This window comes from Myotis nattereri (genome assembly GCF_964212035.1).
Source record: "Myotis nattereri genome assembly, chromosome: 1".
Lineage (NCBI taxonomy): Eukaryota > Metazoa > Chordata > Mammalia > Chiroptera > Vespertilionidae > Myotis > Myotis nattereri.
Window position 1 is genome coordinate 98,797,007 of NC_138075.1, and position 22,793 is coordinate 98,819,799.

General features: G+C 40.3%; 1 protein-coding gene across 1 annotated transcript in view; it reads left to right on the forward strand.

Annotated features, from left to right (window-relative positions):
• SVIL (supervillin) overlaps nt 1–22,793 on the forward strand; it is a 266,016-nt gene that overhangs the window by 34,224 nt on the left and 208,999 nt on the right. The window contains exon 2 of the mRNA XM_081100660.1: nt 17,260–17,355. The gene's annotated coding sequence lies outside the window, so the exon portion shown is untranslated. The remainder of the gene's footprint in view (nt 1–17,259; nt 17,356–22,793) is intronic.

Here is a 22,793-nt window from a genome sequence, read left to right on the forward strand (position 1 = left end):
TGCAATTTGGAGGTGGCAGGCTGGGGAGCTTAGCCCTTGGAAGCAGAAAATATCTGTGACCATCGACATTAATAAATGTTTTAGTTTGGGCTGCTATAATAGAATAACACAGACTGGGTGTCTTAAATAACAAACACTGATTTCTCAGTTTTAGAGGCTGGAAAGTCCGAGATCAGGCACATATGATGTCTGGTGAGGACCCACTTCCTGGTTCAACAATGGCTATCTTCTCACCATGCCTTCACATGGTGGAAAGTGGAGGGAGCTCTCTGGGGTCTGTTTTATAAGGGCACAGATCCCATTCATGAAAGCTCCACTCGTGACCTAATCACTTCCCAAGGGCCCCACTTCCAAATCCCATCACATTGGGAGGTAGGTTTCAATATACGGCTCTGCCTTTATCCCCAACTGGGTCATTTCTCAGGGCTGCTGAGGAATTCCCTATGGGGTGGGAAGCGCCCCATATTTCAGGGCATTCCTACCTGCAGGCAGGTCCAGGGAATCCCCACTGATGCCTCTCTTCACCCTTTGAGGCCACTGATGACTTGTCCCTTCACTTAGCAGGGGTCTCCTGCCTAGGGCCCTGTCCACCCTGCTGGCTCCATGGCGGGGTCTTTGAGTGGAGTCCGGCGCCCTAGCGGCTGCCTGCGTGCATTTGGAGAACTGTCTGACAGAGGGCCTGTGTTCTGTCCTCTTGTCCTATTCTTGCTTCACTTGTCATGAATGAGCAGCATATGAGTGGAGAAAAGGAATGCATTTGGGGTGGAAGATGTGATTTTCGAGATAGGGGTTTCTGACACAGGTGGCAGAGATGACTGAAGGGGTGACAGTTCTTTATCAGCACAACCAGCCTGTGAAGGGAAGTGCAGATGTGCTCAGTATCTGATGTTTGACCCTGAATTGACCCAAGTTATCTTCAAATGCAGTGTTAGGAGGGAATCTTAAATAACTGAACCCAGAGGAGTTTTTAAATACTCATGAAAACTGTGAAAATGGGGGAAGAATCATGGATCTGTTTTAAAGTTAGAATTTTTTCTCTTTATAAAAACTAAATTTTTCCTTTCCCTGTAGTAAAAATAGATGTCTAGGTTATTTCACATTACCTCTAAGCCTACATTGGGCCCTCTTGCATTTTCGGAGCATCTGATTGTGATCCTAATATTGAAAATTTTTGTTTGTTTGTTTGTTTTTGCAGCAAAGTGAAAGGAAATACAATTTATCCACTTAATGAATATTTATTTGTTAGGCAGCCTGTCCAGTTCCATTAGAATCCAGGCCAGTAATAGAGATCAGTAAGACTCCATCGCTGCTCACCTGGAGTGTGTGGCACACCAGAGGAGGCAGACAGGCCGAAAACAAGGTGTAAGTGGTGAGTCCTAAATTGGAGGTTTGTATCAGGAACAGGAGCAGCCCAGGGCAGCTGCATGAGGAGGTGACATGTCAGATGAGCAGATTGTCCACAGACACAGCATGTTTGAAAATCATGAAAGGGCAAAGGTCCGTGAGCTATGTCCGTTTAGGGATTTACTTTATTTATTTATTTATTTATTTATTTATTTATTTATTTATTTATAAACATATTTTATTGATTTTTTACAGAGAGGAAGGGAGAGGGATAGAGAGTTAGAAACATCAATGAGAGAGACACATCGATCAGCTGCCTCCTGCACACTCCCCACTGGGGATGTGCCCGCAACCAAGGTACATGCCCTAGACCGGAATCGAACCTGGGACCCTTCAGTCCACAGGCCAATGCTCTATCCACTGAGCCAAACCGGTTAGGGCTAGGGATTTACTTTAAGTGTCACCCTAATACATTTGAGCTGATGCCTGTTAAGGTTGCCTTGCTTATGAAATGGAGTAACTTTCTTGATTAGTCCTACCACATCTTATAAACATTGGTCTTCCTTCAATGGATGGCTTTGTGTCAGGTTCCCAGGACATATAAATGCTGCTAGAAGATGTCTAGTTGTTCTGTTGGCTGTGAAATCTTTTCTTTCAGTAGCTTTCCTTATTTTGAGGGACCATTTATCAAAAAAGTCATACTTAGGAAAACACACACCCAAAAAGTAGTACCTACTCCATTCCTTCTAGGAATCTTTAGAAGGTTTTATCCTGGGATAGTTCATTCTGAAACACCTTTGCTTACTGTTTTTTAAGATGCCACCATGTCCTGTCTGATATCATATAATTCTTTAAAAAATCTTTTATGTGATCTTTCAAATTTATTAGAATTTCACGATATATTAAAAGATAACTTGGAGCCTTGTAATTAAACCATTTACTTATAAGATTTCAAATATCAAGTTAGAAAACTTTTCTGCAAAATGTATGTGACCATTTTAGGAATATATTTGTGACAAATTATTTCCTGGCCAAATGAGAAATCTTTTTATAGGAGGTGGTATTAGATATATTATTAGATATAATTTTTTTTTTTTTAAAAAGAAACTATTTCAGTTTTTTGAAACTGAAATATTCACTTAATGAAATTAAGGGGGTTACACATCTCCCTCCCCAACTCCAGATAGCTGAAGCATTTCTTGACCGAGGACCTAGGAAAATCCAAGGGTGAAGCTGGCTTCCTTGGGGACTCAGGTGCCTCTGCATATTGGTCTCATGTTCTCTTGTAGTGAATGGGTCTGAAATATGGCTGCTGGCAGTTCTTATAGTTTCAACCCAAAAAGAAAGAAGAGAGACCCTACCCTCTTTTTTCTAGTGTTGCTAAATCAAGTCTTAAGACTTGGTCACATGGCCATTGCTGTGGATAGAGGACTGGGTGAGGCATGATGCTGGGGAGAGAGGAAGAGATCCCACATGAAAAAAGGGTACAGAGCAGACAAAATCCACATGAGATGTGTCATTAGGGGTGGCCTATGTTTGGGCTGCTGCAGGGATGGGTATGGAGAAGAGAAACATGGCAACAGTGGCGGTATCTCCTGCTTTTCTTCTTCATGTTGGTAATAGGCGAGCCTTGAGGTTATGGACTAAAGTACAGTGCTCCTCAGTCTTGGTTTTACTTAAGTACCCAAATAGCCAGGAATATGAACTCATGATGGAAGGTGGAGGGAAGCAGTCAAATATTGTCTCAGATAAATAATGGAAATAGTACAATTTCTTCACTGTTTTTTAGAAATGATGGGAGGCAATTCACTTGGAGGGTTGTGCCCAGAATTATTCTTGTGACATTTTCAGGTTCCTGTTGGTAGAAAGATTTTGCAAATGTGTCATCTTTGTGAAAGGGCATCTCTGGCATCATGTGGTGGGTTAGAGCATTTTTAGGTAAATACTTATCAGTGGGCTTTCTCAATGAAGAACATACCTGATGATGTTTTTTCTACCATAAATTTTCATCAAACATAAACAAAATCCGAGTCTCAGGGGTCCCTCAAGCTCTGTCTTCATTCAGCTTTCAAACTACCTTTTTACTGGTATTTCAGCAGTTTTTTTTTTTAAATATATATTTTATTGATTTTTTACAGAGAGGAAGGGAGAGAGACAGAGAGTTAGAAACATTGATGAGAGAGAAACATCAATCAGCTGCTTCCTGCACACCTCCCACTGGGGATGTGCCTGCAACCCAGGTACATGCCCTTGACCGGAATCGAACCTGGGACCTTTCAGTCCGCAGGCCGACGCTCTATCCACTGAGCCAAACCGGTTTCGGCGTATTTCAGCAGTTTTATCTTACACAGTAAACAACCTGTCTTGGCAAAATATCTCCTAAAGAAGCTTGCATGTTGAATCGCTCTTTATTTCAGGTGAATTTATTTACTCCACCTGTGCCTTTGTTTTTTTTACCTTTTGAAGAAAAATAGCAATGCCATCTGAGTTTGGAAACCTCCCTTCTGTCATTTTCAATTGGTAAGCCAGGGCCCATTAGTGTAGAGTAAGCCTTTAAAATCACTTTCCAGTTCCTGCCAGGCCAGCGTGGTTCAGTGGTTGAGTGTCCATCCAGGAACCAGGAGGTCACAGCTCCATTCCTGGTCAGGGCACATGACCGGGTTGCAGCTTGATCCCCAGTAGGCGGCATGCAGGAGACAGCCAATCAATGATTCTCTCTCATCATTGACGTTTCTATCTCTCTCTCCTGGTTCCTTCCTCTCTCTGAAATGAAAAATAAGTAAATAATAAAAAAATAATAATTTCCAGTTCCTTATAAATTTATCAGAAGGGAGGGTTGGCCACATAGAGCCCAGCGGAAATCGGGCAGTTGGTGTTTTCCAAGAGCCACATGGGCCTGCGGGTGCCCTCAGGTGCCCCTGAGGCCGAGGCCCAAGCCCCTTCCACTTTTGCCTGGGTATTTGGCCCCATCTGGCTTCACATCTAATGCCCTTCCTTCTCCTCCATTTCTCTCACTAAAAGATTTAGCAAATCTTGCTGAAAAAAATATCTTTAACAGTTTGGCTTCAACATGTTCTCAGCTATCATTAAAAATACGTTGACTGCCCTGTAGTTATTCAATTATTAAAATCCATTCTTTTACCCTGGCTGGTTTGGCTCAGTGGATAGAGCATCAGTCTGCAGACTGAAGGGTCCTGGGTTCGATTCCGGTCAAGGGCACATGCCTGGGTTTCTGGCCTGATCCCCAGTGGGGGATGTGCAGGAGGCAGCCAATTAGTGATTCTCATTATTGATGTTTCTTTCTCTGTCTCCCTTCCTCTCCCTTCCTCTCTGAAATCAATAAAAAAATAAATAAAAACAACATTACCTTTAAAAATAAATAAATACATAAATAAGTAAAAAATAAATGAGTGAGTTGGTTAAAAAATAATCCATTCTTTTATTCAGCTATCAGATAAACCCAGGGCTGAGTTAAATCCAGCCACTGACCAGTTGTTCAGCTCTGTCTTTTGAGCACAATAAAATACATAGTTTTCCAGTGTTATTTGATGAGGGTGCTTTTTCAGCTGGGCTATCTCCTATTGCTTAAACCGGTGTCGCCTCGTTGGGCACAGAGCCTCACCACCTTGTCCACCTGTTATGACAGTTTTTTCATCCATCTTGATTCTGCACTGGAGCTTGAAGAAACTTCAAGCAATTTATTTGTATGCATATGTTTCCCATTGTCTATACATGTAGTCATCTTTTTAAAATTACTAAATACAGGATTTATTTCCTTTCAAAATTGCCCCCCTCTTTTGGAGTGTGATGTCTCATGCAGGAGGCTTTTCTCATGGGAGATATCAGGGTTATTCACCCTCTGAAAGTACCAATGAGTATTTTAAAGCAGAGGGCAGTCCATTCTGCATAATTAGGTTGGCCGCTGCTTGTGGCTGATGCCTCCCTGGGTTTGCACTGGTGCATCTCCATTCCAGTCTGTCTGTTTGTTTGTTTCTTTGTTTTTTTGCACGCAAGGAGACTTTATATTTTGCAGGGTATTAATCTTTGCCTATTTTTTTTGCCTAAAGTTTTACATATGTCTCCTTTTCCCCCAATTGATTCCAACCCCCGAACCCCCCAGCCATTCCCACCCTAGGCAAGCCCCCACTGCCCCAGTGTCTGTGTCCATTGGTTATGCTAATATGCATGCGTACAAGTCCTTTGGTTGCTCCCTAACCCCCCCTCTCCCCTACCATTTGTCTCTGGATCTATTCTTGTTCATCAAATTATGTTGATCATTAAATCCCACATATGAGTGAGATCATGTGATATTTATCTTTCTCTGACTGGCTTATTTCGCTTAGCATAATGCTCTCCAGTTCCATCCATGCTGTTGGAAATGGTAAAAGTTCCTTCTTTTTTATAGCGGCATAGTATTCCATTGTGTAGATCCACAGTTTTTTAATCCATTCATCTGCTGATGGGCACTTAGGCTGCTTCCAAATCTTAGTTATTGTAAATTGTGCTGCTATGAACATAGGGGCGCATATATCCTTTCTGATTTGTGTTTCTGGTTTCTTGGGATATAGTCCTAGAAGTGGGATTACTGGGTCAAATGGGAGTTCCAATAAACAAATGGACTACATCAAAATAAAAAGCTTCTGCACAGCAAAAGAAACCATCAACAAAACAACAAGAAAGCCCACTGCATGGGAGAACATATTTGCCAATGATATTTCCGATAAGGGTTTAATCTCCAAAATTTACAGAGAACTCATACAACTTAACAAAAGGAAGATAAACGATCCAATCAAAAAATGGGCAAAGGATCTAAATAGACACTTTTCAAAAGAGGACATACAGAAGGCCCAGAGACATATGAAAACATGCTCAAAGTCACTAATCATCTGAGAGATGAAAATCATAACAACAATGAGATACCATCTCACACCTGTCAGAATGGCTATCATCAACAAATCAACAAAGGACAAGTGCTGGTGAGGATGTGGAGAAAAAGGAACCCTCCTGCACTACTAGTGGGAATGCAGACTGGTGCAGCCACTGTGGAGAACAGTATGGAGTTTCCTCAAAAAGTTAAAAATGGAACTCCCATTTGACCCAGTAATCCAGTCTGTCTTTACTTGACCTCTAGCAGAAATTGTTCTCTAAGCTGCGGGAGCCCTGATTCTCCAGTTTCCCCATTTCTGCCCCCCAAACACCGTGAGTTGTTGTGTGCAGAAGAGCCTGACTCCAGAGATTTCTCAGTCCCCTCTCTTTCTTTAGCCACCTTTCCTTCTAAATTCAGTTACTCCAAACCCCCAGTTTCCTTGTAATTCTGTCCCTGAGGTTTAGTTCATATTGATTACTGTGTCAGTCTCTCTCCTTGATATTTCCCCACAAATTCTGAATCCTTTAGTTTTCCTTTCCCCTTTTTGTTATGTTAAGAGAGCCTTAAATTATATTTGAGGAAACATGATGCAACCATAACTATATTAACCATAACCACAGTGGTAACTGTTTTAATTTTGTTATTCTCATTCCTGTCTACTCAGGTATATATCCTCCTACTGGGGTGCACTGGTCACCCATCACAATTCTCAGGGGTCTCTCTATGGGTTGGGAGAGATGGTAGTCTTTCAGGAACCTTACTGGCCTCTGACTCATCATAGACTCTGGAAGCTGCAATTACAATTGCATGATATATGTCTGTCTCAGTCAGTCTGTGGCTTCAGGCAAAATGCTCCACCTCTTAAGAGTGCCTCTAAAATGGGGATAATATTTAATGATGAGTGAAGATTTGATTAATGTTGGTAACAGACTTGCACAGGCCAAGCACATATATTTCCATACTTGTTTTAGTAGCAGCTTTTCTCGCCTTTAAAGGCATCATATTTAGAAAGAATGTGATTATTTCTACAGAGGGAGAAAGATCTGGAGTTCACAGATGTGTTGTGTTTGTCCAGTAGTGATAAAGCAGTTTGATTCTAGATGAGTGGTTCTCAACCTTGGCTGTACGTTAGAATCACCTGGGAATCTTTTTCAAATCCTGATTTCTGAGCCTCATCCTCCGGAAATTCTGTTTCTTTGTTACTAATGTTGTGGCCCCACCCCATAACAAAGAAACAGAATTTCTGGAGGATGAGGCCCAGAAATCAGGATTTTAAAAAGATTCCCAGGTGATTCTAATGTGCAGCCAAGGTTGCGAACCACTGTTCTAGATGATAGTAAGATCTGGAATGACACTCTCCTCTCATCTCTCTGTGCTGCTGTATGACACCATTTCTGCCTCTTCCCAGGCCTCTTTTTTCTTTCACTTCTCCGTATAGCTCTAGGAAAATACTGTCTTTTCAGTAAGAAATTCAGCATTTTTATTTGAAGAACCAGCCAATGAAAATGCATTTGGTGATGTCTTCATAACTGAAATCTTCGTTGCTATAAATGTGTGTGTTGGTGGGGAGGAGAATCTTCTAGAATGGTTTTTGTTCTTCTTCTTTCCTCCCTGCCTTTCCTGCTCTACCCCACCCCCAAATAAATACACAAAACAGAGGTCATATGTGGACTCTGGAACTGCCCCAGCTGGTTTGAATCCTGGCTTGGCTGTGACACCTGGACACGTTGCTTCACAGTTCTGTCTCTCAGTTTCCTGATTTGTAACATGAGGATGAGCACAATTCCTACCCCAGAGAATTGTTATGAATGTTAAATCAGTTAACACATGGAAAACACTTAGAGTGCTTGGCACTATGTCAGTGTTAGTGACCATTAAACCAAAATCACATGAATCATACCTATTCTGGAGTAACTGTTAAGAAAAAAGGATTTTAGAAGGCTGCATTCTGAAGTCTTACTTTTTCCTTATTTTTGCAGTAAAAACAAATTCTTAGTAACAATTTTGGATGGAAAGGATCAGTTTTAATTAGAGAAAATGTCTAATATGGCTTCCTCCAACTTTCAGAGAAGGTAGAATGTTTTTCTAGTCTCTATGTAGCAGGAAAAAGAATAACCACCTGAGCATTGTCATGCCAGGCACTGTGATGCATGCTTGATACTTAAAGTTGTAAGAATCTTATGAATGTGTTCCTGTACCCATTTTACAGAAGAATAAAGAGATTCGGACAGATGAGAAATCTTGCCCATGTTTGGAAGTGGCTGTACTTTATTTGACCCTGAGTTGTCGTCCTCCCCCACTTGGACACCCTGCTTATGTTAAGGGAATACTCTGCCTCCCTGGTGGCTAGAAGGTTGCTGAGCACAGCAGAGGAGAGTTAGTTTGGTTTATTATCATTTTAATCACAGTATCTCTTATTGATAAGTCTAGTAAATGCATTTCCTTTCAAAGGCAGTTTTAATGTTGAAAGACATCTGCTTCTAAGTGAGTTGTCCACAAACAAGGAGTCAAATTCATGGTTTCTTGTTTCTTATGTTTGATCAACCTTCCCTGCACAAAACCCTCCTTTTACATCTGTAAACAACCCAAGGAACTTACCTGAGTGAGCTAGAGGAGGGCCTAAAATTTCCAGTTGCTCCTAATTCCATTCAGGAGGGACCCTAGCAGAGGCCTCACCTGATTTGCTTGGCAGGAGTCTCAAGTATTTGAGATGTCCTTGAGCAGCTTCTTCTTGTTCTTAGACCACAGTGGTGACATAATTTAGTGTCTACAAGTAGAGCATGGCAGGTATTCTACATCTTTGTTCTCTGTCCTCCAGTAACTGTAGTTGGGGTTTTGTTGTCCTTCCTGGAAGGAACTATCAGTCACATCTTAATCCCAAGCCACACGTTTACACTCATCTGAGCAATAAGCAAATTTGACAAGCAAGATTGAGACAGTAGTCTTGGTCTTGACTTTAGAGGCAGGATTTAGTAAAGGAACTGAATCATACATTATTTATTATTTTGGTCAGAGAAGCTTGAAAGTCCCCAATAAGTAAATCTTTAAAAATTGTTTATTATACCACATACTTTAAGTTGTTTATTATTTATTATTTAGACTCCTAATAGTGTACATATTTAGAAAGTAAAGGCAAAAGAATGTTGCAATTTTATTCAGTGGAAAAAATATTTTTTTAGTGTCCTCATTCTTGTAGAAGAAAATGTTCCACTGAATAATTGATGCCTCTAAAATGAAGCCTTGTGTTTTTATGATACTAGAATACCTTTATTATCTAAATAAATGTTAGATATTCCTGGATATTAACTCTTTTGTGTAATAAACATTTTGATCTTAGGAAAACTCAGACAGCTAAATTGTTCTCAGGTGAAGTTCAGATCATGAATTATGCAGAACCACAGATAATTACAGATGGTAGAATTAATCACGATATGCAAATAAGCAACTATTAAGAACTTTATGAAGATTTTTCCATGGTTTTTTGTTCAAATAAAATAGGATGTAAAACTGGATATTTAACTTTAATTCAGGATAGTATAAATACATTATTACAATTTCACACTTTTTAAAAGAATTGAAACAAATGTAGTCAATTATGATTTTGTAATCTTTTTATTTAGTGTAAAATAAAATAAGTGCATTATTTTTTATGACAAAGAGGCAAAATAAAAACACTGTGTCTCCTAGTATTTCATATTATGGATTTGAAGTTCCTCCTTCTAAAATGTATACTTGGCTTGAAATGTTACAAATATTGCCCATATTACTATTTTATACTTAAAAAAATTTATAAAGATTCTACTTCATGTATTGTTAGCTGAGGATAATTAGAACCAGGAAAAGGCCACTTAAAGTGAATCCACTTAAAGGAGACCAAAATTTCATAATACAATGAAAAAAAGGTTTGGGACTTTATCTTGCAAAAAAACTAAGAATATTATGAAAATATATTTATTTTAGTTTATATTTAACAAAATTTAGATGATCATTTTGATTATGACTCTCTTAGAATGAGCAATGCAAAAATAAAACGTTGATAGTTTCTAGAGGAATAATTTTTGGAAAAAATTGTAATGATCGTACATGTGATACTTTTAAAAACTTTATGTATTTATTATTTTATTAATAATACATTTATTTTTAATTATAGCATTTTAAAGTATTGTTTTTTCAATTATATTTGCCATACAATAAGTTTTAGGTGTAGAGCATAGTGAATAAACATTTATATATCTTGAGGAGTGATCACCTGGTAAGTCTAGTGTGCATCTGGCACATAATTATTACAATATTATTGATTATATTTCCTATTCTGTACTTTATATCCCATGACTATTTTTATAATTGGGAATTTGCACTCCTTTTTTTTTAATTAAAAATTTTTAATGTTGACATAATTACAGGTTGCCCCCCTTTTCCCCACCCTTTGCCCACCTCCACCCTCCACCCCGCTCCCTTGACCTTCATCAAACTTGTTCATGCCCATGGGGTTTGCATATACGTTCTTTAGCGAACCCCTTCATCTTCCTCATCCAGTCATCCCCAACCTTCTCCCCTCAGGCACCAGCCAGTTTGTATCCATACTTCCAGTTCCATTTTGTTCATCAGTTTATTTTGTTCATTAGATTCCACATATTAGTGAGATTATATGGCATTTGTCAGCTTATTTTGTTTATTAGATACCACATTATTAGTGAGATTATATGGTATTTTTCTTTCACTGACTGGCTTATTTCACTTAGCATAATACACTCCAGGTCCATCCCACCAGCCATGCCCACCAGCCAATCAGACCGACTGTATGTAAATTAACCCAACCAAGATGGCAGCCAGCAGCCACGGAGCTGGAGCAAGCAGGAGACTTGGTTGCTCCAATGACGGAGGAAGCCAAGCTTCCCGTCTGCCGCAGCCGGCTCTGAGCTACACTCAGAGCAACAAAGTTTCAATTATAGAAGATAAATAAACCCCAGATACCTGCTTTCAGCTGGCCGTGGCCACGGAGCTGGAGCAAGTAGGAGGCTGGGTTGCCCCTGGCGATGGAGGAAGCCAAGCTTCCCTCCTGCCCGCCCTGGCCAGCTCTGAGCTCCTCTCAAGGCTACAATGTTTCAATTATAGAAGGTAAATAAATCCCAGAATTAAAAAAAAAAAAAAACAGAAGAAAAAAAAGAGAGGCTGGGAGCTTCCATCGCCGGGGGGGCTTGGCCAGCCTGAAAATGGCCCTCAGCCCCTCACCCAGACTGGCCAGGCACCCCAGTGGGCACCCCTCCACCCTAAAGGGGGTGTGGCCAGCCTGAAAACAGCCATCAGCCCCTCACCCAGGCTGGGCAGGCACCCCAGTGGAGACCCCCACCCTGAAGAGGGTGTGACCAGCCTGCAGCCATCAGCCTCTCACCCAGGCTGGCCAGGCACCTAAGCGGGACCCCCACCCTGATCCGGGACATTCTTCAGGGCAAACCAGCCGGCCCCCACCCGTGCACCAGGCCTCTATCCTATATAATATAAGGGTAATATGCAAACTGACCCTAACAGCAGAATGACTGGGAATGACTGGTTACTATGACACACACTGACCACCAGGGGTCAGACATTCAATGCAGGAGCTTCCCTCTTGTGGTCAGTGTGCTCCCACAGGGGGAGCTCTGTTCAGCCACAAGCCAGGCTGATGGCTGCCAGTATAGCGGTGGTGGTGGGAGCGTCTCTCACCTCCTCAGCAGTGCTAAGGATGTCCGACTGCAGTTTAGGCCTGCTCCCTGCTGGCAAGTGGACATCCCCCGAGGGCTACCGGGCTGCCAGAGGGATGTCTGACTGCCAGCTTGGGCCCGATCCCCCAGGGAGCGGGCCTAAGCCAGCAGGTGGACATCCTCTGAGGGGTCCCAGACTGCAAGAGGGAATAGGCCGGGCTGAGGGACCCCCCTGAGTGCACAAATGTTTGTGCACCGCGCCTCTAGTTATAAAAAATGCTACTATTGACATAGGTGCTCATATATTCTTTCCGATTGGTGTTTCGGGATCTTAGGATATGTTCCCAGAATTGGGATAGCAGGGTCAAATGGTAGTTCCAGTTTTAATTTTTTGAGGAAAATCCATACTGTTTTCCACAGTGGCTGCATCAGTCTGCATTCCCATCAACAGTACACAAGGATTGTCTTTTCTCCACATCCTTGCCAGCACTAGTTATTTGTGATGTATTGATAGTAGCCATTCTGACAGGTGTGTGGTGATACCTCATTGTAGTTTTTATTTGCATTTCTCTGAAAATTAGTGACCTTAAGCATTTTTTCATATAGGCCATCTGTATGTCCTCTGTGGATAAGTGTGTATTCAGATCCTTTGCCCATTTTTTAATTGGATTGTCTTCCTGGTGTTGAGTTATAGAAATCTTTATGTATTTTGGAAATTAACCCCCTATGTGATGTATCACTGATGAATATGTTCTCCCAAATAGTGGGTTCTTTTTTCATTTTGTTGATGGTTTTTTTTGATATGCAGAAGCTTTTTAACTTGATGTAGTCCCATTTGTCTATCTTTTCCTGAGTTTCCCTTGATATTGTATACTAGAGGCCCAATGCACAAAAATTCGTGCAAGAGTAAGCCTTCCTTCCCCTAGCTGCTGGCAGCAGCTTCCCTCTGGCACCCAGGACCTGGGCTGCTTCCCTCCTCTGTCCTCCCACAGGCACCCGGGACCCGGGCTGGCTTCTCTTGGGTCATCCGCAGGTACCCGGGACTGGCTGGCTTCTGTTTAGCACTGGCTTCGTCAGGAAGGATGTCCAGAAGATGTCCAGTCTAATTAGCATATTACTCTTTTATTATTATAGATAGAAAACCCTAAAGACTCCACCAAAAAACTACTAGATCTGATAAATGAATTCAGTAAAGTTTCAGGATACAAAATCAACACCCAGAAATCGATGGCATTTTTACACACCAGTAATGAACTATCTGGAAGAGAAATTAACAAAACAACCCCATTTATTATTGCAACAACAACAAAAATATTAGGTAGCCAGGGATAAATTTAAGGAGATAAAAGACCTGTACTCAGAGAACTATATGACATTGAGGAAAGAAATTAGGAAGATAATAAATGGAAGCATATACCATGTTCATGGATTGAAGAATTAATATCTTTAAAATGTTCATACTGCCTAAAGCAGTGGTCGGCAAACTGCAGCTCGCGAACCACATGCGGCTCTTTGGCCCCTTGAGTGTGGCTCTTCCTAAGCCTTAGGAGTACCCTAATTAAGTTAATAACAATGTACCTACCTATATAGTTTAAGTTTAAAAAATTTGGCTCTCAAAAGAAATTTCAATCGTTGTACTGTTGATATATGGCTCTGTTGACTAATGAGTTTGCCGACCACTGGCCTAAAGCAATCTACAAATTCAACACAATTCCTATTAAAATACCAATGGCATCTTTCACAGAACTATAGAAAACATTTCAAAAATTTATACGAAACCCAAAAAGACCCCAAATAGCCATAGCAATCTTGAGAAAGGAGAACAAAGTTTGAGGTATCACAATACTGGATAGAAAACTATATTACAAGGTCATTGTAATCAAAACAGCTCGGAATTGGTATAAGAACAGGAATATAGACTAGTGGAACACAACAGAGAGCCCAGAAATCAACCCATTCCCCTATGGTCAATTAATATTTGACAAAAGAGGCAAGAGCATACAACAGAATAAAGACAGTGTCTTCAATAAATGGTGTTGGGAAAATTGGACAGGCACATGCAATATAATGAAACTAGACCACCACACCACACACAAGAATAAATTCAAAATAGATAAAATACTTAAATGTAAGTCACAAAAATTCTAGAAAAAACATAGGCAGTAAAATCTCACACATCTCTCACAGCAATATTTTTGTTGACATTGTATTATGTGAATCACATTTGACATTTACATCACATCTTCACGATGGTCAGTTTTACAAAATAGTTGAGGTCTTACTCATTTTTCTTTGGGCCTTTCAGATTCTTGAATATTAAACTCCTTCTGTATTGAAATTCCTATCTTGGCACCAACTTAAAATTTTTCTCTTAAATGATTGTTTCCCCATCAAACTGCTCACTCCCCATTTGTCATTGCTTCAGTCTGTTTCTGGGCACGTTACCTAATGTCATTTTGATTAACCTCATATGATTCTGTATTTGTGGGGAATATTTGCAACTTTACCTTGCAGTGGACATCGTTGCAAGTATAGATGCTGATGGTTAACAAGGACAGAATTTAGAGTCGGGGTTCAAGTCATGAAATGGTTGTTTATTAGGAAGTATTTTAGTGTTTTAAAGGAATGCTTCCTTGGAAAAGCTCCTATCCATGCAGGGATTTGAATAATGACTCCTCAAATAATGAGGACACCCTGTTTTATTTGCATGAATTCATTGCAGTATGCTCTGTAGAAAAGAGAACAGATAATGACTGTGGAAATCCCCATGCTTGTCTCAGTTCTGTTAGGCATTGTATGATCAGGACAAGTCATTTCATTTCTTTTGGTATAATTTCACTAGTCTGTAAAGCAAAGGTTGAGCTAAAGTCCCTTCTAATCACAACACTCTGTGATTGGATATTTTAAGAGCTTTATCGTTATTTTCATAGAATCCTAGAATTTAATAGTCATCAACCCACTCCTTCTTTTAGTTATATCTATATATATAAACGGCTAAGCAACCATCCAATGTTATCATCCGGCCGGCAGCTATGATACACAATGACCACCAGGGGGCAGATGCTCAACATAGGAGCTGCTGAGCTTCTGTGACTTGGCAGTGGCGGTTCTCAGGTGATGCACCCCAGAACCAGAGAGGAGGGAGCCCGATTCTGGGGTGCGTCACCTGAGAACCACCCTCTCACAATCCGGAACCCCTCAGGGGATGTCGGAGAGCTGGTTTTGGCCTGATCCCCACAGGCCAGACCGAGGGACCCCACCTACCAGAGGGACCCCCGCTCACTCCACAATGCCCTTCGAGCTGTGGCACTGGGGAGGGACCGAGGGAGGTTGGCTCCAGGGCGTGTCCAGCCCATCTCACTCAGTCCTGCCCCGCCGGCCACCTTCTAATTAATTTCCTTTCTATGTGCATGAATTCGGGCACCAGGGCACTAGTATATAGTATGTATATATTATAATTTCAGTAGCTACTTCCATATGTAATCATACTTTTGGTAAAGTTGTAATCAGCACTTTCTAACAAATTTAAATTCTGCTCTTTTCAATAGTGTTATCTCTTATGTGTTTTCCTATTTTTTTCTTTTTCACATTTATCTGTTTTAATGGCTGCTTGATAGTTTATTGAGTACATATGTTTTAATATATTTAAATATATTTTGCCCAATACATTCTGGCAACTGAATATCTCTGTACGTTAGAGTTTTGGGGAGTTTGGGGAGCCATGTTACTATAGGTATCTCTATAGTAGACAATTTTGTCAAAAATGGATCTCACATGTAGTATAGTCCTGGGTGCATTTCAGTACTTAAGTGCCTTTTGCTGCTGCTGTAAATAGGAAGAAACAAACTCAGGCAAAGTGTCTGGCTGAGTGAAGAAGAGGGAGGAACAAGGAAAACGAATTGTGTTTTGCTGCGGAGGAGGAGGGAAAATCCTGGGGAGTCTGGCATTTAATAACAAAGGAAGCAGAGAACAACTCAGAAAACCAGATTCTGGATGTCATCTTCAGGTACCTGGCTGCCCCTGAACATCATGCCTATTATCCAATCACCTGGGAAAGTCGGTGACTGGTGACTCCTGAAGTTGTACTCTGTCTGGTCCAGAGAACAAAGCCAGAGAATAGGCCATCTCAAGGGGCAGATGTATTCACAGTAGCAAAGTAGCCACAGACTAAATGAGTTAATCGTACATTGTTAAAAATTACAGCACTTTTCATTTTAACTCCAGACCTTGGACATTTTCAATGCACTCTTGGGGAATAATAATTTGTTCATCCATTATAATTGGATCTGCTACCTCTTATCAAGATAAAGGAAACTTGGCTCTATCAGTGGTCGGCAAACTGTGGCTTTCGAGCCACATACAGCTCTTTGGCCCCTTGAGTGTGGCTTTTCCACAAAATACCAACTTCTGCGCATGGGCCACGAAGTTTCAATCGCACTCTCTGTGGGCGCCAGCATGTGGTATTTTGTGGAAGAGCCACACTCAAGGGGCCAAAGAGCCGCATGTGGCTTGTGAGCCGAATGTGGCTTGCGAGCCGCAGTTTGCCGACCACGGCTCTAGCTGGTTTGGCTCAGTGGCTAGAGCATCAGCCTGTGGACTGAAGGGTCCTGGGTTTGATTCCTGTCAAGGGCACATGCCAGAGTTGCGGGCTAGATCCCCAGTGTGGGCGTGCAGGAAGCAGCTGATCAATGATTCTCTCTCATCATTGATGTTTCTATCTCTCCCCCCTCTCTTCGTCTCTGAAATATATATATAATATATATATTATATATAAAAGATTTAAATAAAAAGATAAAGGAAACTCAAAACTAATACAAAATAATATTAAATGTACACTGTAATTTAAAAAATAAAAAATGTAAAAAGAAAAAGATAAAAGAAGCATACTGCACACTTTTCCCTTCCTACTTATAATACCGACTTTGGTCTGTGCATGTGGTCACTTCCTCTGCACATGTGGGTGAACTGTTTGCAATGCTTGTTTCACATAACCTGTCACAATACCGTGGTGGTTTGGGGGCAAGAAAAGGAACTAAGCTTTGATGAAATTAGGGTAACCTAGTTGTTTAAAGTAGCTAATGCAAATGTTTCAAGTTAAGTCAGGTTAAGGTAGATTCAGTAAAGGCAAGTTTACTCATGATTCAAATTTCCAACTAGAAAAAAACTAGAGAATTATAAAAATTACATGTCCATTTTAAATTTCACTGTGGTGGGTCACATGGGACTGAAGCATGCTGATAAACTAGGAGAAGTTCAGTATTTTCAGAGGTTGACTTAAGCACAACTAATTTGTTCTCTGTCATGTATGTGAATGTTTCTCAGCTTTGGAAGTTACATCCTACAATTCCTTATTTTTTTTTCTTCCAGATTCTAGCTACATTGAAGACTGGTTGTTTTCTAAAACTAGAGAAGTCCATGAAGGGATGGTGACATTTTTTTGAAGTTCAAGTACTAGAATAAAAGGTAATTGTTGATGATTTCAGAATTTGTTTGCAATACTGTGGTAGAGGCTTTCTACAAACAAAAAACCAAGACTTCGAATATCTTTTTCTCACCAGAAAATAACTAGTATCATTCTGGTTTAGTTATGATTTTTAAAAACAAAACCTAGCATGTCTTTCTTAAATAAGCGTTTGCAGGTAGGTGTACCTGAGGATTACCGTGTAACCCAGCTAGGCAGTTTACTCCTTTTCTTGGACCACATCCCCAGGCACATCCCCCATGCCTGTTCTGTGTGACATCCCACATTTAGAGAGAAAATGTGAGAGTCCAGGCATAACTTATAGAAAGACAGCTACAGTATAGGGACTCATTTTAATGACACAGAAATTTGGCAAAACCTAATAATCAGCTGCTTTCCTATTTTCCCCAGTCCCAGCTCATTTAAGCCTTGTGACAACTGATGGCCTCACGTTACAACAGCGGTTATTTCTTTGGCTGGGCTCCCGGAGCAGCTCCTCTCTCCCAGCCAGCTAATCCTAAGCTGGTTATCCTCTCCATGTCAGAATTATTTTATTTTATTTTTTTATGGATGTCCTCAGTTTTCCTATTTCCCAGAACTCTCAGCCAGGAGCTCACGTCTCAGAAACTGTTTTCCAAAAGATCATCTTTCTAAAATCTATTCACAATATTTTTTTCTTAGGGACAATCACAATTCGTGCTCACCAGTGCTCAAAGTAGCAATTTATTCTCCCCTCTTCTTTAATGTTCTGCTTAATGGCTGGATTTAGTTAAAAAGAAACCATATTTAAATTCATACTAAGATACTTTTTTAAAAAAAACCTGATTTCAAAGAGAGACAGAAACACTGATGTGAGAGAGAAACATCAATCGGTTGGTTGCCTCCCACACGTGCTCTGACCAGGGGTTGAACCCTCAATCTGGGTATGTGCCCTTGACCAGGAATCGAATTGCCATCTTTTGGACAATGCTCCATCCAACTGAACCATACCAGCCAGGGCAAACTGATATACTTTTTAATCATGTCGGTCCTAGGGTCAGTGGGTTGAGGTTATAAAGAAATATTAGGAGGATTTTTGAAATCTCTGACTGTCTAATGTTCAGGTTACTTTGCCTGGAGATAGCTCTCCCTGGAGAGAGTTGTTTGCATAGAAATTGGATACCTGTCTGACCAGGATGTTGCTGAAGGGGGAGCTTGGCTGAATTGGGAAGAAGGTTTTCTAGGTCTGTTTCATCCCAAAGGAATTCTACAGTTTCTCAATTAATGGTCCAAAGGAAGCAAAGGGTTCCGCGCCACGTCCCCACGCCCCCCACTCAACGCCCCCCCCCCCCCCACACACACACACATTTAAAAAATTAAGCAAAGATATTAAACTAGATCATTGCACTTGTAATTTCTGGTGCGTCTATCATGGTTTTGGGGTGACTGTCTTGATACTCTCATTCTGAAGCATATTTCCTGAAGGGCTCCCTCTTAGACCTCATGACCTTGGAGGGCTGTCCTGAGAGAGAATTTTTTGTGGAAACACTTCCGTGGTGATGTGCTGCTCAGAGGGTGCTCAGGGCAACTGTCTGAAGCGTGTGTGTGGTTTGCTAGGTTGGGAGGGAGGTTACCATGAGTATTGATGATATACCTGGCTGTTAGGATCTTAGCTTGGTCTTTGAACCCCACCCACTCTGCCACCCAGGTTCCCCTAGTGTCTCCCTAGGCCAAGTCTCTCATCGACCGTGCCTTGGGGACAGCAGGGCATAAACATTAAACATGAGAAAAGCGCCATGTGCGAACCATTTGTGAAAATATCTAATTGTCCGTGACCATCTATGGAGGTAATATACACTTGAGCACTTGAGCCTATAAAGGCATACTTGAGTTTTAATCAAATTTTTATGCTCTCATTCCTCATGAAACTGCCCTTATTGCAGCAGGAAGTATTTCCTCCTCCTTCCTTCTAAATGCCACGTCACTTTGTCCTTATTTTATGTCATTGGTTTGGTTCCTCTTATTTTTTATTTTATTATTTTAGTATGAAAAACTTTCTTATCTCCTGTTTATTCCCCTAGAAACCCATTTGTTCTTTTCATAGATGCTTTTCACCTTCTCTCTCTAATACTAAATTAGGTATATAAGTCCTATCTTTAGCTGTTTGTTTATTTTTTAATATATTTTTATTGATTTCAGAGAGGAAGGGAGAGGGAGAGAGAGATAGAAACATCAATGATGAGAGAGAGTCATTGATCGGCTGCCTCCTGCATGCCCTCTACTGAGGCATGTGCCCTTGATTGGAATTGACCCGGGACCCTTTAGTCCACAGGCCAGTGCACTCTATCTGCTGAGCCAAACCAGCTAGGGCTCTTTAGCTGTTTAGAGAGCCAGTTTTTTCGTGCAGTCCAATACATTGAAACTCCCCACCCCTTTAATCTGTTAGTTTCAGTTTAATTCGAAGGCCTCCAGAGTAGAAGAAAAGTTTGTCCTTCCCCAAACTATTCTATTTTTATTTATTATCATTTTTTTCTGCCTTTTTTGGATATAAGTATTTTGTAATATTTATTTTACCTCCTATATTAGTATATTAACTGTCTATTTATTTTTTTCCTAGCTGCATTAGGGTTTACAGTAAGCATCTTTAACTTACCACAGTCTGCCTTCAAATAATAATATACCACTTGATGTATAATATCAAGTGTTATAAGGGCTCATGGTAATATACCTCCATTTTCCCCTCCTCCTGTCCTTTGTGCTATTGTCATACTTGCTACATTTATTTAAGTTGTAAAACCCACACTTCATTGTTGTTAAATTTGCCTTAAATAGTCAATTTATCTTTTAAAGAGGAAAAGATATTTTGTGTTTATCCAAATCCTTCCAGGCTTTTTTTTAAAATTCTTTATTGTTGAAAGTACTACATATGTTCCCCTTTTTCCTTCATTGATTCTCTCCAGCCGACCCCCTCCCCACCAGCCCCAGGCCTTTCCCACTCTATTGTCTGTGTCCATGCTTTATACATACATGCATACAAGGTCTTTGGTTGATTACCTCCCACCTTCCTCTGCCTTTTCTCTGAGATTCTGTTCCATGCTTCCATGTCTCTGGATCCATGTCATTCATTAGTTTATTTTGTTACTTAGATTCCACATATGAGTGAGATCATATGATACTTGTCTTTCTCTGACTGACTTTTTCACTTCACATGATACTCTCCAGGTCCCTCCATGCTGTCTCAAAGGGTAAGAGATTCCTCTTTTTTACTGCTGCATAGTATTCCATAGTATAAATGTACCACAGCTTTTTTATCCACTCATCTACTGATGGGCACCTGGGCTGTTTCCAGATCCTAGCTATTGTAAATTGTGATGCTATGAACATAGGGGTGAATAGATGCTTTCTGATTGGTGTTTTGGGTTTCTTAGGATATATTCCTAGAAGTGGGATCACTGGGTCAAATGGTAGTTCCATTTTTAATTTTTTGAGGAAAGTCTATACTGTTTTCCATAATGGCTGCACCAGTCGGCATTCCCACCAGCAGTGTACCAGGGTTCCCTTTTCTCCACATCCTATACAGCACTTGTCATTTGTTGATGGTGGCCATTCTGACAGGTGTGAGGTGATACCTCATTGTCATTTTAATTGGCATCTCTCTGATGATCAGTGACTGAGCATTTTTTCATGTCTTTTGGCCACCTGTATGTCCACTTTAGAGAAGTGTCTATTTAGGTCCTTTGCCCATTTTTTAATTGGATTGTTTGTCTTCCTTTTGTTAAGTGTATGAGTTCCGTATATATTTTGGATATTAACCCTTTATCAGATGAATCATTGCCAAATATGTTCTCCCATATAGTGGGCTCCCTTTTTGCTTTGTTGATGGTTTCTTTTGCTGTGAAAAAGCTTTTTATTTTGATGTAGTCCCATTTGTTTATTTGCTTAGTTTCCTTTGCTGTAGGAGATGTATCCATAAACATATTGCTACAAGAGATGTCTGAGAATTTGCTGCCTATGGTTTCTTCTAGGATTTTTATGGTTTCTTGACTTACATTTAAGTCTTTTATCCATTTTGAGTTTATTCTTGTGTATGGTGTAAGTTTAGTCTAGTTTCATTTTTTTGCATATATCTGTCCAATTTTTCCAACACCATTTATTGAAGAGACTCTCTTGACTCCATTGTATGCTCTTGCGTCCTTTGTCAAATATTAATTGAGTGTAATGGCTTGGGCCAATTTCTGGGGTCTCTGTTCTGTTCCATTGATTTATATGCCTGTTCTTGTGTCAATACCAGGCTGTTCTGATTATGGTGGCTTTGTAGTATAAGTTGAAATCTGGTATTGTTAATCTTCCAACTTTGTTTTTCTTTCTCAAGATTGCTGAAGCCATTTGAGGTCTTTTTTGATTCCATATAAATTTCTGAGTATTTGTTCTAGATCTGTGAAATCTGCTGTTGGTATTTTAATAGGGATTGCATTGAATCTGTAGATTGCCTTGGGTAGTATGAACATTTTTTTTATTCTTTATTGTTTAAAGTATTACATATTGTATTACATATGTCTCTTTTTCCCCCCATTGGCCTCTCTCCGGCAACCCCCACTCCCCAGCACATGCACTCACCTCCCTAGTGTCTGTGTAGTATGGACATTTTAATGATGTTGATTCTACCAATCCATGAACATGGTATGTTCTTCCACTTGTTTATATCTTCTTCTATCTCTTTTTTCAATGTCCTGTAGTTTTCAGAGTACAAGTCTTTTGCCCCTTATTTAAGTTTATTCCTAAGTATCTTAATTTTTTTAAAAAATATATTTTATTGATTTTTTTACAGAGAGGAAGGGAGAAGGATAGAGAGTTAGAAACATCGATGAGAGAGAAACATTGATCAGCTGCCTCCTGCACACTCCCTACTGGGTATGCACCCGCAACCAAAGTACATGCCCTTGACCGGAATCGAACCTGGGACCCTTGAGTCCGCAGGTCGACGATCTATCCATTGAGCCAAACCAGTTGGGGCAGTATCTTAATTTTTTTTGTTGCAGTGGTAAATGGGATTGTTTGTTTAGTTTCTGTTTCTGAGAATTCATTATTGGTTTATAAAAAAACATCTATTTTGGGGTGTTACTTTTGTACCCTGCTACATTGCCAAATTAATTAATTAAATCTAGTAGTTTTTTGGTGGAGTCCTTAGGGTTTTCTAGGTACAATATCATGTCATCTGCAAATAATGAGGGTTTTACTTCCTCTTTTCCAATTTGGATGCCTTTTATTTCTTCTTGCCTGATCGCTGTAGCTTGGACTTCCAGTTCTACATTGAATAAGAGTGGTGAAAGTGGATATCCCTGCGTTGGTCCTATTGTTAGGGGAAATGGTTTTAGGTTTTGCCCATTGAGTATGATATTTGCTGTAGGTTTGTCATATAATATGGCCTTTATCATATTGAGAAATACTCCCTGTATTCCCA